Consider the following 15691-nt stretch of genomic DNA (forward strand, 5'->3'; position numbering starts at 1 on the left):
TGATTCCCAACCTTTTTGGCACCAGGAACAGATTTAATGGAAGACAATTTTCCACTGGGGTTGGGGTTGGGGATAGTTTGGATATGTTTCAAGTGCCTTACCTTTACCATACACTTTTTTTCTCTTATTACTAACTCAGCTCCACCTCACATCATCAGGCATTAGATTCCAGAGGTCAGGGACCTCTGTTCTAAAGGGAAGTTTATGTTCCCTTTTTTCACCATCCATAAATCAAATATTCTTGATTGGGTAAAAAATATATTCTTCTCATATTTTTTACCACAACAAGAAAAAATAATGATGTTGGCATCTTAGGGTTGATTAGAGTATATTACAAATCCAGGGACGTCTAATACAAGAACATAAATAAGTATTTCTATGTATGCAGACTTCTTGTTGTTGTTTAGTTGCTAAGTTGTGTCTGACTCTTTGCGACCCCCATGGACCATAGCCCACCAGGCTCCTCTGTCCATGAGACTTCCCAGGCAAGAATACTGGAGTGGGTTGCCATTTCCTTCTCCAGGGGATCTTCCCAGGAAGATCCTGCATCTCCTGCATTGGCAAGCAGATTCTTTACCACTGAGCCGCCAGGGAAGCCCAGTGTATGCAGATACCTGTCTTTTAATTGAGACATGACTTGTAAACATCAAGACTCGCATAGTAAGTTGATTAACAAATATATGTGTATAACATATATATGTGTGTGTGTACGTGTGTGTGTATATATATCTCCTGTATATCCTCTACTTTACTATCATGAAATCTGAGGACACATACTATTTTCACAACTCATTCTATTTCCTCAGCAGCTGACTTGAAAACAGCTTATTTGCATTAGCCACAAAACCCAAACCCTCAGTTGATAAAGGAATGAAAAGTAAAACATGTACCAAGGGAGATAAACCTGTTTTTTTATCTCAGCCCTCAGTGGCTTGAAAATGTTTCTGAGGGAAGAAAAGGTTGTAGGAATTTGGTTGCACGTGGTAGAGGATGATTTATGAAAGTTCAATTACAGCCTGACCCCATCTGTGGTGTTTGCCAAGAATCAACTGTGAGTGTGTTTGGTAAAGTAGGACAAAAAAAAAAAAAAAAAACAGCCCTGAATGCATATTGAGCTTCAAAACAAAGAGCAATAATAGGAGGCTGCCAGATACAAGTCTCTGAAAGGCCATTATAATTAAAAATATCTGAATAGTATTTTAAATACAATATACAAGGTCATTCCAATAAGAAGGTAACACAGGCATTGACAGAAAATGACAAGAATACTCAGAAAACAAGTGCTTGGAAATAACATTGCACATGAAGTTTCACGGGGTGGTTTTAAAAACTGTGTCAGAAGAAAGGGTATAATTCATCTGCTATTCTAGTTGTATTGTCATGACAGGAGGTAGGCTGCCACTCAAAGGCTCAGAGACCTGCTATTGCTTCTGCATGGTTTATACCTGCAAGAGATGGTGTATAATCTAAGTAACATTTTGCAAGTCCCCAAACGAAGTTTCAGAAAGAGAAAACTAGACTATTTACTGATTGGTAGGTTAGGAAAGGCAGAAGAAAGAAGCAAGTGCCGAGATGTGTGCTGGGAAATGTCTGTTTAATACAGTCCATCTTCAAACTGTGGTGCTGGAGAAGACTCTTGAGAGCCCCTTGGACAGCAAGGAGATCCAACCAGTCAATCTTAAAGGAAATCAGTCCTGAATGTGCATTGGAAGGACTGATGCTGAAGCTGAAACTCCAATACTTTGGCCACCTGATGCAAAGAGCTGATTCATTGGAAAAGACCCTGATGTTGGGAAAGATTGAAGGCAGGAGGTGAAGGGGGTGATAGAGCATGATATTGTTGGATGGCATCGTCAACTCAATGGACATGAGTTGGAGCAAACTCTGGGAGATGGTGAAGGACAGGGAAGCCTGGTGTGCTGCAGTCCATGGGGTTGCAAAGAGCCGGAGATGACTTAGGAACTGACCAAAAACAGTCTTCTACCTGAACCTGTCTTGAGCCACCTAGCAAACAGTTTATGATGTTTTGAGTATCGGGGCTTGAATCAAGATGCCAGATTTCAGTTCTAGTACCATGTATTTCCTCCACAACAAGGACAATCATTTCCTCCAGAGCTCTACCTACCTGTCTGTAAAATGAAGATAACATACACGTTTTTCCACTGTGAGTTATAACCAAGTGATTATCTTAGGTGAATAAACCTAACACAAGAAGCAATATAGATTTCAGACACACAGGTGTTGAACAATCCTTGGTGTTTTAAAAGAAAAGATACTCACTTTGAAGAAAAGATGTACAAGGATTTAAAACATCTTGCTGCTGCTGCTAAGTCGCTTCAATCGTGCCCTACTCTGTGCGACCCCACAGACGGCAGCCCACCAGGCTCTCCAGTCCCTGGGATTCTCCAGGCGAGAACACTGGAGTGGGTTGCCATTTCCTTCTCCAATGCTCGAAAGTGAAAAGTGAAAGTGAAGTCGCTCAGTCGTGTCTGACTCTTAGCGACCCCATGGACTGTAGCCCACCAGTCTCCTCCGTCCATGGGATTCTCCAGGCAAGAGTGAACATCTTACTTAACTACAAATAATGTTCCATGGACTTTGGAGGAGGTAAATCGTTCTCACCAGAAGCATAAGAAAGGCTAAATGAAAGTTTCTTTTTTGGTAGTCTCTCCCTGACAGGAAGCTGTTCTCTCTCTTCTTCAAATGCTGCTCAGACCCCTGCAACTTAAATTTAGCTCTCTGGCAGCCTCTCCTTCCTCCTATGGGCTACAAATGGTGTTAAATGACAGAAAGACGTTAAACAAGATACTTCCCTACACAGCTGCCTTGCCTCTTTGAGTAAGCTCAGTTCTCTATTTAAACAAAAAGAAAGAAATCTGAAGATAAGCCTGTCGGAGTGTTCTGAAATTAACATAACTCAGACCTCCTGCCAGTGTCCTACTTAAAATAGTGCGTTGCCAGCTCGCTGTAAGACTTTGCAAGCAAAGCCCATGTCTTGAAGTTGGAGCAAGTCTGCAGCGCTTCCCTGGGCACTGGGAGAATTCAGAAAGCGATAAAGGAGAGAGCAACGCCTCCTTTTAAAACTACACATTGAAAAGCTGACATCCTCCCGGCCCTTCCTGTCACAGATGCTAACCACAGGGAAATCATCTCTTTATTTACTGAGCCAGGCTAATAGCTTTACCATCCATGCCCCATTTATTCTTTATAACAATCCTGTCAAAAGCATGTTTACACTACCTGTTTGGATAGAGAATTCCAGTAGAGGCAAGTTAGTAACATGGCCAAAGGTCATACAGGTAGCTGGTAACTGGGGTTTCATCTGATCCAAAGTCAGCCTATATAATACAAACAGAGAGGACTAAAAGACAATAGGATGCGGAAGGAAGATAGGAACACACTCTGCAAGAAGACTCTGGTGGACTGAATGGTGGCCAGCCAGAAGATACGCAAACATCCTAAACCCTGGAATCTGTGAATACAGTTATTCAGAAGAAGGGTCTTTGCAGATGTAAGGAATTTGAGGAACTTCAGATTATCCTGGACCATGTGTGCGCATGCACACACACACTCTCAATTGCGTCCAATCTTTGTGATCCCATGGACTGTAGCCTGTCCATCGGATTCTCCAGGCAAGAATGCTGGAGTGGGTTGCCATTTCCTACCACAGGGGAATCTTCCCGATCAGGGATCGAATCCATGTCTCTTGTGTCTCCTGCCCTGGCAGACGAATTCTTCACCACTGTGCCACTTGGGTCATCTGGGTGCCACATAAATCCAATGACAAGTCTACTTATAAAAGAGAAAGGCAGAAGGTGACCTGACACAGAAAGAAGAGGAAAAGACATGGACACAAAGAAGAGGACCTTGCAAAGACAGAGGCAGAGACCAGAGGCATAACGCCACAAGCCAGAGGAGCTCGGAGCAGCCAGGAGGCAGAAGAGGTGAGGAAGGACCTTCTGCAAACTTCAGAGGGAGCACAGCCAGGCCAACATCTTGATTTCTGACTCTGGACACCAGAGTTGTGAGACAGTGAGTTTCTGTTTTAAATCACCAGGTTTGTGGCAATTTGTGACAGCAGCTCTAGCAAAATAATACAGAATTAGACAAAAAATCCTTAGGTTAACACTTTTGGAGGCCCCTATAATTATCATGACTAGATTATAAGAGACACCACCTTGCTTCTCTTTGTATCTCTTACAGTCATGATACTCACCTGTAGCTCAGTGAATATTTGTTGTGTTGGCCCATGGAAGCAGCTGAAAAGTGTGGCAAGCAGGAGCCAGCAGCGTCTCCAAGCCTGGCATCATCTGAGGGCAGGCGGAGGAGACTGTGGCAAGTCAGCCCCTTCCAAAGGGCAGATCAGATTGAAATCAGCCAGGTGGCTCTTTGAGATTGAGAAAAGGGATCAGGAACCCTGTCCTCATTTTGGGAGATACAAATGAGGCTCTTCCCCGATGGCTCCGAGTGGTAAAGAATCCATCTGCCCATACAGGAGATGCAGGGGATACAGGTTCGATCCCTGGGCTGGGAAGATCCCTGGAGGAAGGAAATGGCAACCCACTCCAGGATTCTTGCCTGGAAAATCCCATGGGCAGAGGAGCCTGGTGGGCTACAGTCCATGGGGTCACTAAGAGTCAGACACAGTGAGCACACACGGCTGAGAGGAGGCCCCAGGATATTCAGAGCAACTTCATGTCTTCAGTCCTCATCTAATCAAGCACTGTCAGGGAGATGGAGATAGATTCCTAAACGTTTTAAATTGGAAAAAAAAAAAAAAAAGAATAAATCAGAGGCCCTTCTATCATCATTCCTTTCATTTTTATTTTAAAAATAAATTCATTATCAAAGATACGCAAAGGAATGCAGTAACATCTCCTTCCCCCATCACCCATTCATTCACTGACCAAACATTTGTCGAGTGACTACCATGCATGCTCTTCTCATGTTTTCCAACTGTACATTCATATTCTTTGAGGATAAGACCAGATTTATCTGTTCTGTTCCCATTTCTCTACCTCTAATATTTTTTCTGTACTTTTTTTTTGTCTTTGACAGGTGTCTTGCCATCTCACCCTTGAGTTAGTATATCTGTTGCTCCCTTCTTATTTGCAGAGGTGATATTTCTTTAAGTTTTTGGCTGAAGGTTCACATTTTTCACCTGTTCTGTGGCAGCATTTTTCTGGCGAGTGTTCTTTGCTGGTAACTTTATTCTTCTTTTTCATGTTTTTTTCTTAAAGTGTCTTTGCGTTGCTGTTGTCCCATGTTACATATTTTAAGTGGGTTGAACTTTTCTGGACTAGGCATTTAAGAAAGTTCCTGTGAGGAAAGAGGACAGATCAGAGTAGCATGCAGGTGTTTCAATCCAGAGAACCTTCTGTTGCTTCTACAGAAATCTGACTGCTTCCTGCAAATATGATGCCTCCATTGCATTCTTTGCATACATTCCTGCTTCTGCCTGTTTCAATCACCTGCTTTTCAAAGTTTAGAAGCATTTTTCTTGCCAGCCCTGACACCAGATTTCTATACTTACTACAGCAAAACAGCCATGCAGCTTTTTTACTACATGACAAAGCTCTTCCCTCCCCCAAAAATGTGTTTTTGCAAATTCCTTCTGCAACCCACCATTGCCAGGCCATCTGAGCGTACCTCTGGACTTTATACTAGATATAGTCTAACCAATCTCAGGTTTAGCAGTCATTTCACATGTGTCAGGGTCTGCAGATTGTTGTTGTTCTTCAGTTTCCCAGTTGTGTCTAACTCTTTGCAACCCCATGGACTGCAGCATGCCAGGCCTCCCTGTCCCTCACCATCTCCTGGAGTTTGCCCAAGTTTTTGTTCATTGCATCAGTGATGCCATCCAGCCATCTCATCCTCTGATGCCCTCTTCTCCTTCTGCCTTCAATCTTGCCCAGTATCAGGGTCTTTTCCAGTGAGTTGTCTGCAGATTATCTGTGTCCTACTTCATGAAAGACAGAGTCTGAGAGGCTTTTTAAAAAATTTTACCTGTTGCTTTTAGATGATTTCTAGGACAGGAGGGTAAACATCTGGTGTAGAAAGCCACATAAAATGGGCTATTTCAGCACTTTCTATTCCCTCAAAATGACAGCCTTGAACTGAAAGGAATACTTTTAGCACAACCAAATTTTCAGGATTTGGAGTATATTTTAATTCTGTGTGTTACATTCATGCTGGCCTATGAATGAGGTGTTTGAGTGTGATATAATTAGGACTGGTTATTCTTTCTGGGTTTTCCAAACTTTCTGTCATGACTCTCTTACCCTCAATACATACACCTATTCACACACACACATACACACACAGGAGAGGATGCTATAGAAAGTTTAAATAAGCACAAAAAATGTCCTTTGAGGACTTCCCTGGTGGAACAGTGGATAAGAATCCAGCGGCCAGTGGAGGGGACACAGGTTTGATCCCTGGTCCAGGGAGATTCCACATACCATGGAGAAAGTAAGCCCATGCGCCGCTGAAACTACTGCCCTCGCTCCAGAGCCATGACCTGCAACTACCAAAGCCAGCGTGCCTAGCGCCTGAGCGTCACAGCAGGAGAAGCCACTGCAATGAGAGGCCTGTGCACCTCAACCAAGAGTGGCCCCTGCCCACCTCAACCAGAGAAAGCCCTCAAGCAGCAATGAAGACCCAATGCAACCAAAAATAAGAAAAAAAAAATTTTTTTTTAATGTCCCCTGGGTTTGACAATGAAGAAAGCATCCATGCCTTGACTAAACTGAGTTTGTGGGCAGAAATCAGAATTGTGAGTTGAATGGATTGAGAAGTGAACAGAAGTTCTTAAAATAAGGAGTTAGGACTATTTCAAGATACCTTATCCCCAGGTTTCCTGAGATACAGTTGACATACAGGGATGAATAAGTTTAAAGGTACACAATGTGTTGATGGGATACACATGCATTACAAAACCATTACCAGGATCAAGTTAGTTAGCACCTCCATCGGGTCACATAATGACACTTGGCATGAACTGAAGGAAAGTTTTACAGGATCAGACAGAAAGGCAGGGCTAAGAAACTCTATATTTAGATCTTCTTAAGAAGCTTGTTTAGAGAGTGATGTCACAAGTTTCAGAAGTCCCGTCCTTGACGGTGGGGGTAGACAGCAAGGAGGAGGAACGGAATCTGTGTCCGAGCAGAGCCATTCAAAGCCCTGATTCTGGAGTCAGAGTGCTTGACTCTGATCCCGTTGTTAACTCCTGTTGGCTCTGTGACTTGGCATGACCTTAGTCTCCTTGATCTAAAATGATCCCTTTAGTCTCCTTGATCTGAAATGATCCCCTAATCTAAATATAAAAAAGCCCAGACCTTTGTCCTGAGCTCCAGTCCCTGTCTATTAGATAATTTACCCTAAATGTCCTCCAAGGTATCTCCAAGTTAACATGTCCAAAACTTCATATCTGTCCAATCCGCAAGCTTAGCATTCCCTTACCATTTTTATTCTTTGGGGATAAAACCACCATCTACCTACAAACCCAAGCCAAAAAGGCTATGCCCATCCCAAATGCCTTCATTTCCTTCACATCTAACATCTCATTGTGATCAACTCTATAAATTTCACCTCTTAATTTCACCTGAAGTACTTATGCCCTCCTTTCTTACCTTACCACTGCTATCTCAAAGTAGGTTTTCATCAACTCTTACCTAGACTTCTGCATTCCTCTGCCCAGTACCCACGCACTTAGCCTGGAACCAGAAATCCCTAGTCCAGATTCAGGAATCAAGTTCCTGGGGGGGGCGGTGGCGTGGGGGTGGCGGAAAGCAGGAACAGCCGTCCATTGGCTAGAATTTGGCTCAGTCAGCACCTGCAATTAATTTTCTCGGTTTTGGAGGAGGGAGAGAGGGGCACTTAGGTTACGCTAGGCTGTCACCATAGTAACCAGACTTGGTGGGTGGGGCCGCCCCTTCACTCTCCCTGCAGGAGCAGTGGAAATAATCTGGGTCTGCCTTACTTTCAACTAGTTAATGAAGCTAATCGACTGGAACTTCTACATCAGAAAAGTCTAAAGGGAATGGGGGAGAGACTAGAGAGCCTATGTGTGTTAGTCGCTCAGTCCTGCCCAACTCCGCAATACTATGAACTGCAGCCCTCATAGTTCCTCCTTATGTGGGATTATCCAGGCAAGGATACTGGAGTGGGTTGCCATTTGCTTCTCCAGAGAGCCTATAGAGACCCTCAAATATCCTGCCCTTGGCGGGAGTTTCCTCAGGATAAAAGAATAAAAATGATCTCAGCCTCTTCTCTTGCCCACACCCCATCCTTGAATCTATTCTCCATGTGTGCTGTGCTTGGCTGGTTCTGACTCTTTGCGACCCCATGGACTGTAGCCCTCCACGCTCCTCTGTCCATGGGGATTCTCCAGGCAAGAATACTGGAGTGGGTTGCCATGCCCTCCTTCAGGGGATCTTCCCAACCCAGGGATCAGACCCAGGTCTTCCACACTGCAGGTGGACTCTTAACTGACTGAGCATCAGGAAAGCCCAAAAATACCGGAGTGGGTAGCCTACCCCTTCTCCAGAGCATCTTCCCCGCCCAGGAATCGAAAAAGGTCCCCTGCATTGCAGGCGGATTCTTTGCCAGCTGAGCTCCCAGGGAAGCCCCTATTCTTCATACCACTGACAAAGTGAATGTATTAAAATGCAATTCTGATCATGCCATTCTTCAGGTTAAAGCTTTACAACGTTTGGATAAAATCTACATTTCTTATCAGGGCTTTCAAGTTCCTCCACAATCTGATCCTACTTATCTCTCCAGCTACAAATGTCACTGTACTTCCTTCTCTGGTTTCCACTGCAGCAGGAGTTAGCAGTGCTCTTAAGAGGAGAACCCCTTTTGTTTAGAGAGACTTTATTATGCTGCTTGAATATACAGAGGCCATGACACGAAGGGTGGGGAATAAGGAGGTGAAGGCCAAGGAACTAGGGACTTGCCTGGCGGTCCAGCAGCTAAGACGCTGTGCTCCTAATGCAGGGGGCCCAGGTTCAATCCCTAGTCAGGGAACTGGATCTCACATGCCACAACTAAAGATCCCATGTGCCACAACTAAGACAACTGAGATGCAGTACAGCCAAATATTAAATATAAGTATTTTTTTAAAAAGACATAGGGAGCAAGTGCCCATGTCCAGGGCCAGGTGACAGTTTGGAGATCAGAGTGGCCAAGGCAGGGTGAAGAATGGGTGGAGGAGAGTCAGAAGGGAAACAGTTGGGGGCCTAAGAAGGGGAGAGCATGGGAAGACCCTGCAGACCCTTGCAAGGATTTTGACTTTTGCTTCGAAGCAAAAAAGCATAGAAAAATTTTCAGCAAAGTGATATAATCTGACTTAGGTTTTTAAAGGGTCTGACTAATGTTGGGAATGGACCGGACAAGAGTGAAAGCAGGGAGACCAGTTAAGGAGACAATGCAATGATTCTCAGAAGAGCCGACGGTGGCTTGAAAGCCACTAGGTGAGTGAAGGTGGAGAGGCTAATGTCAGTAAAGATGGTGAGAAGTGGTCACATTTTGGATACATCCATGCACACTCTTACTTGGAAAGATTCCTATGATAGACCACTAGCCTCTGTTTACATTGAGTGGAGGTGGAAGTACATCATTTTCTTTGCTTCTTAAAAGAAAGGCGACCCCATCAGTCTGTAGTTTGTAGGGAAACTCAGGTTTCACCTCAGTAAGACATGCTATTTCCTCCTCCATACCTTGAATCTAAGAACTATCTCTCTGGGGCTTACTCTCTTGCCCAGCTCCTTCTACTGGACAATAACCCATCATGCTCAGCTCAAGCAGCATCTTCGTTTTAAGGCCTTCCCTAATCCCAAAGATATTACTATGACCTCAGATACACCGTTATTATAACCCGTATGTCATAATGATAACACCCAATTGCTCACTTCCTCCACGTCCTACTGTGAGGCTCACCAGGGCAGACACTAGTCAGATTTCCCTCTTGACACCCATCCCCTGCGTAGCACACACGTGGTGCCCAGTGGCCACACAGGTGCACAAGACATCACCTAGTAAGGTAGAGAGAGGTGGCACCAGCGGAGCTCAGAGACGGGGTGTCACAGAGTCAGTGGCTTATAATCCCTACCCTAAGGACCTCATTAAGATCTTAAGCCACACGAGCATCACCTGTGGAGCTTTAAACACAACAGCCCGTGCAGAGCTGTAATACACCCAGAGATGGGCATCAGTTCAGCTCAGTTCAGTTGCTCAGTCATGTCCAACTCTTTGCAACCCCTTGAACTGCAGCACGCCAGGCCTCCCTGTCCATCACCAACTCCCGGAGTCCACCCAAACCCATGTCCATTGAGTCGGTGATGCCATCCAACCATCTCATCCTCTGTCATCCCCTTCTCCTCCTGCCCTCAATCTTTCCCAGCATCAGGGTCTTTTCAAATGAGTCAGCTCTTTGGTTTGAGAAAAGGCAGAGGAGCCAGAGATCAAATTGCTAACATCCGCTGGATCATCGAAAAAAAAAAAAAAAGCAAGAGAAATGGGCATAGTACTCTCTTATTCAGTGGTGAAGAAAGCCCTCCCAGATGGTGCCAGTGGTAAAGAGCCCACCTGCCAATTCAGGTTAGATTTAAGAGACACGGGTTCAATCCCTGGTCAGGAAGATACCCTGGAGGAAGGCACGGCAATCCACTCCAGTATTCTTGCCGGTCTCCTCTTACCATGGACAGAGGAGCCTGGTGGGCTACAGTCCATAGGGTCACACAGAGTTGGACACGACTGAAGCAATATAGCACGCTTGCACACATGCAGTGGTGAAGAAAGACAGACAAGACTGAGCATGGTGATTCATCTCCTATCACCCTTTGCAGCTTATAAAAGACTTCGGATTACATTACTAATTCTCACACCAAGTCCAGGACAAAGATTTATACAGGTAGAAACAGCAAAAATTAAACGAACAGTCTCAACACAGAAAAACCTTCTCCTCTACGTGCACTCCTGTTCAATCATACATCTTCCAAAATAGGAAGAAAAAGGCTTTTGCAGTTGCAATTCCAGATTCACCCAAACTATAAAGGAAAGGAGTAAAAAGTGAAGGCAAATGATAGCAAGCTTTGACTATGAAGCTAAGACATTTTAACTTTTCCTGGATGGTAACTGGGAAGTGGTTAGAGTGTTTTGATCAGCTGAGTGAGACATGAATTGAGTCTTAAGGTAAACAAGGGAGATGTGTACAGATGGATTTGCATACAGCAAAATGAGGAATGAAATATATTAAGGAGATATTGCACTAATTAAGTGGGGGGGGGCGGCGGGTCAGACCAAACCAGCTATTGATTTCACTTTACTTTCACTGAACGGTAGGTTGACTCTATACTACTGAAAGATCAGAGCAATTAGAAACATTATACTTTAATGGGTATTGTCAGTTCAGGGTGTTATTCAATTTAATGAGATATACTTCTAAATTGTGCAGTTTGGAGTTACTAGATTAAGCATGAATTGAGCCAAGTTAGTGTTAATAACTTGAACAACTATTATTCAAAGAAGAGTGAATTTAACCATCATTACAAGGCCAGTTTCTGAGACACCACCTTTTAGACTTAATATCATAAGCATTTATGTGTTTGTTTCCTAAATTAAACCAATGTGGCTATAGTTTGATCATGGTTTTTTTGACATGTGTCCTCTAAAGTTTTCTTTGGTCTCTGGCAATGTATGTAATGTATTGTTTATGATGTAAAAGTTTATGCAGTATTATAAGTACATACTGAGGTTTGATGTGTTGACTGTGAATCAAGCCCATTTATTTAGAAAGTGGCATCATTTGCCTCAGTTAGAGTGTAAAGAACATTGTGAACCACTTCCACATGGTGTTCTTATGCAGTGTATCGGGCACTGTGTTAATTGCTTCACAAGCAATCTCATATGAACACACAAACAGTGCTGGGGAAAGTCATGTTTTTGCCATTTTCAGAAAAGGCAACTCTCAGAGAAGTCAACTTTCCTGGTACACAGATCCTGAATGGAGATCCAGAATGCAAAACCAATCTGTCTGAACCCATACCTGGGCTACTGGTCACCACACCCTTGAGACCTGCATGTGGAGTGTCTCCTGGCCCCCACAGCCTCTAGAAGCTAGCAGCAGGGTTGTCAGACCTGATGGCGGGTTAGGTTCCCTACCCAAGCAAGACTGGTCTCCAGAGACAGCTCGGTGCCAGTTGCCCCCCCTCCCCCAATTTTATCCTTGTGCACAGATTTGCTCAACAATCACTGAATTTCTAGGATAGGTTCAGGTAACCAAAGAGTCTTTATCAGTAGTTTCTATTGTCTCAACCCAAAGTATGCTGCAAACCCAGGCTGAAGCCAAATGGGAAATAACATCTTTCTAAAGATAGGCTTAGAAATCCTCATCCAATCATTTAAGATGTTTCCTTTCTCAGGTATCCCAGGCTGAGTTACACCTGGCTGCTAGGCCACCATTCACAGGGTTAGCCAAGAAAACAGGGTACAGGCCACCAAAAACAAGACCACCCCATCCGCCTCATGTTATGTTTCACAATGCAAATCACCTGTATTCAAAGGAAAACTAACAGAACTCTGTAAGATACACACGCCATCAAAAGTGGGATCACTGCCCGTGGTGAGGCAGCAGCTACAGGAGACTGTGCCACATGTGAGAAACACTGAAAAAGACCAGCTGCTATTGGGCCACAGAGAGCAGTATTAAGCCCAATATATGCTGTTCCACTTGAAGCAGATTCCTTTCTGCTTCTGGAAGCTGGTTAATTTTTCTGGTTATGATAGCCGTTAAGTTCTCCTTAACAGTATCATCTGCTTCATGGGTTTCCATTTATTGCAACCCTTTTCCCAGAATGCCAGTACCTTTCTAGCTCTCCTCTTAGCAGTCGCTGCCTCCTCTGGTCTTCAAAGCCATCACGAGGGTTCCCTCTGCCCTTTGTGCTCCTGGGTGTAGCCATTTTGACTTCGCTCTAGTTTTCAAAGCTTCACAGGTCATCCTAATATGCTTAAGACCCTAATGTGATCCTCAGTGATTGGAAACCACTGAACTCCATATTCCAGGAGTTTCCAGGAAGACACCTGCACGCAAGTCTTTGGTAATTACTACCAAGTAACTGAGACCTCATCTGACCCCCGACCAGGCAGAGGGAAACCTTTCAGACACTGCCTTAAAGGCCTCACTATAAATTACCTTAAAATAAAACACTATAAATAAGTGCTCCCTTTGCAGCCTCCAGTCCCTACCAGTCACCCCACTTGACCCTCCCACCTGAAGATGCACCCTGACCGGGGGTTCAGTATCACTCCTGTCCTAGGTCACACAGAATTATCTAAGGAGCTTTAATTCTCTAACTCCATGCCTTGACCTCAAAATGATAACAATAGCTGCTTATCAAGCTTGCATGTGCCAGGCATGGTGTTCAGTGCTTCACGTGTGTTACTCTTAATTCTCATGCCGACTCTGTGAGGTAGATTCTCTGATACTCATGAAAAAACTGAATCTTGGAAAAATTAGATAACATGCTAACCTGCAGTCTGGATTTTCACCTGATCCTTACCCAACCACAGGGTTCATGTTCTCGGCTCCCGTCACTGCTTCACGTCTCCACATAGATGCCCCAGCGCTTCTGCAACTCCAGAAGGAAACTCCTTCTCACCACAAATCCTTCCCCTCTCCAGTCCTTTCCCAGCTAATATCACCTCCTCACACCTGTCACTCAAAATGAAGCTTCTAGATCATTCCCCAACACCCATCGCCCATGGCAACTAGTGAGTCTGCTGTGACCCTCAGTATCTCCCAGACCTTCTTCCCTTCTTTCAGATCCTTCTCTCAGAACCATTCTTTACGGTTCCTTCCAAGATTATTTTCATGACCCCTGTAAACAATCTCCCTATCCTAGTCTAGTCTTTTTCAAATCTATACCCCACTTCACCGGTTTTTGATTTGACCATTTGGTAATATGAATTTGATATTACATTGAAGTTTAAATTTTTTTAATGATGCAATGAGTCTCATTTGATAAAATACTGATTCCTTAGCAAGGTATTCTTCAAAATATAGCTCCAACTTATTTCTCAAATGCGCCCTGACCTCTTGTCCTTACCTCATAAACACGGTATGTTCTTCTCTAAAGTTCAAAAACTGGAGGCACACAGAATCTGGTCCAAGAATTGTGTAGGTTCACTTTATACTGTATTGTGTGTAAGTTGTGTGTATTAATCATCACCATGTAAAGAATTCTTCAACATGTGAAGAACTGGAAGAGTGCATGTAAAAACCCAGATGTCTTCTCTTGAGACATTACTTCACCAGTTTCCCATGTCCTCACACCCACAGTTGTGCTCCAACCCGACTTAGCTCATGTGTTAAACGACCTGTATGATCCTCCAGGTGTTTGAGGTTATGGCTCAAGGCTGGGCATGAGAAGGTCTCAAGGCACACCATAACTTCATAACTTTGTTCACAGCACTGCTTCAGGTTAGAGAGCCCTTTTTCCCCCTGGTAAGGTTTTATTTTGAGGGGCTCAGATAAAGGACCACCTGTTTCTGTGAAGTCTTCCCAATAAAATCATTCACCTGTGCTCAATAAAGCTTTCTATTTCTAACGTTTAGTTGCTCAGTCTTGTCTGACTGTTTGCGACCACATGAACTATAGCCCACCAGGCTCCCCTGGCCATGGGGTTCTTCAGGCAAGAATGCTGGAGTGGGTTGCCAATTCCTTATATAGGGGATCTTCTGACTCAGGGACTGAACCTGCATCTCCTGCACTAGCAGGTGGATTCTTTACCACTGAGCCCACCTGAGAAGCCCCATTTCTAATGCAGCTCTCCCCAAACTGTTAAAGGCAGTTGTATGCACAACTCTCTCCTGGCTAGACGGGAAGACCTTGAAAGTAAGTTCTGCTTTGATCAGTTTCACACCCTTCCTCACACCAACCGCCATCAGGCCTTACCCTTATATTCTTTCCATGAGCACTGAGTTAAGTAAATTCAGTTGAAATCAAGAGCCCTTTTTTGATGTCCATTAAAGTCTTTTCATTCCCACTTTTCTGTAACTAAACAAGAAAAGGACTTATTTGTTTACATAGAAAGGATCAATGAAGTTATTATTTCATATGAGCTTTGAGCAAATGTGGGTTTCTAAAGTTTCTTTAGTAAGATTATATCGCTGGTGATGATAGCTGACTTTACCTGATTTCTAAGCATATCATGAAGAGAAGTGTATAAATATTAACTCCCTCCTTTCCCTAGTATTGCCCATATGATCAAATAATAATTAATATTTTTTATAAAACACATTCACACCACAAATTTCTTAGGTGTTAAATACTTAATTAATCAGGTCGACATCTTCACCTAGTTTCTAATCTCATGTCTCATAGGAAACTCACAATGTAAACTACTTAGTACACTATATCTTTGCCTTTTTTTATAGTCATTTCTTTTATACCTTCTTTTAAAGCAGAAGAATATTGAACTCAAGAATCTAGATCTAGGTTGAGAAGGAAGATAAAACATTTCTTATAAGAGACGTAGTAGGTAGCATACAGACCTTTTTGTAGGGAAGGAATGCCCAAAGCAGACATGAGGAGAAAAGAGATTTTACACTCTCTTCTGAAGAAGCATAAATGAAGAACCACAGGAATGAAGGACCACAGTTGCCGTGGAAGTAAAATCTCAGAAGGAAT

At 43.6% G+C, this 15691-nt stretch overlaps 1 pseudogene; it reads right to left on the reverse strand.

Annotated features, from left to right (window-relative positions):
- Positions 1-12252: 12252 nt before the first annotated feature.
- On the reverse strand, positions 12253-12835 carry LOC110128661 (transmembrane protein 126A pseudogene; annotated as a pseudogene).
- Positions 12836-15691: the final 2856 nt, after the last annotated feature.

This window comes from Odocoileus virginianus, chromosome 15 (genome assembly GCF_023699985.2).
Source record: "Odocoileus virginianus isolate 20LAN1187 ecotype Illinois chromosome 15, Ovbor_1.2, whole genome shotgun sequence".
NCBI classification, from domain to species: Eukaryota; Metazoa; Chordata; class Mammalia; order Artiodactyla; family Cervidae; genus Odocoileus; species Odocoileus virginianus.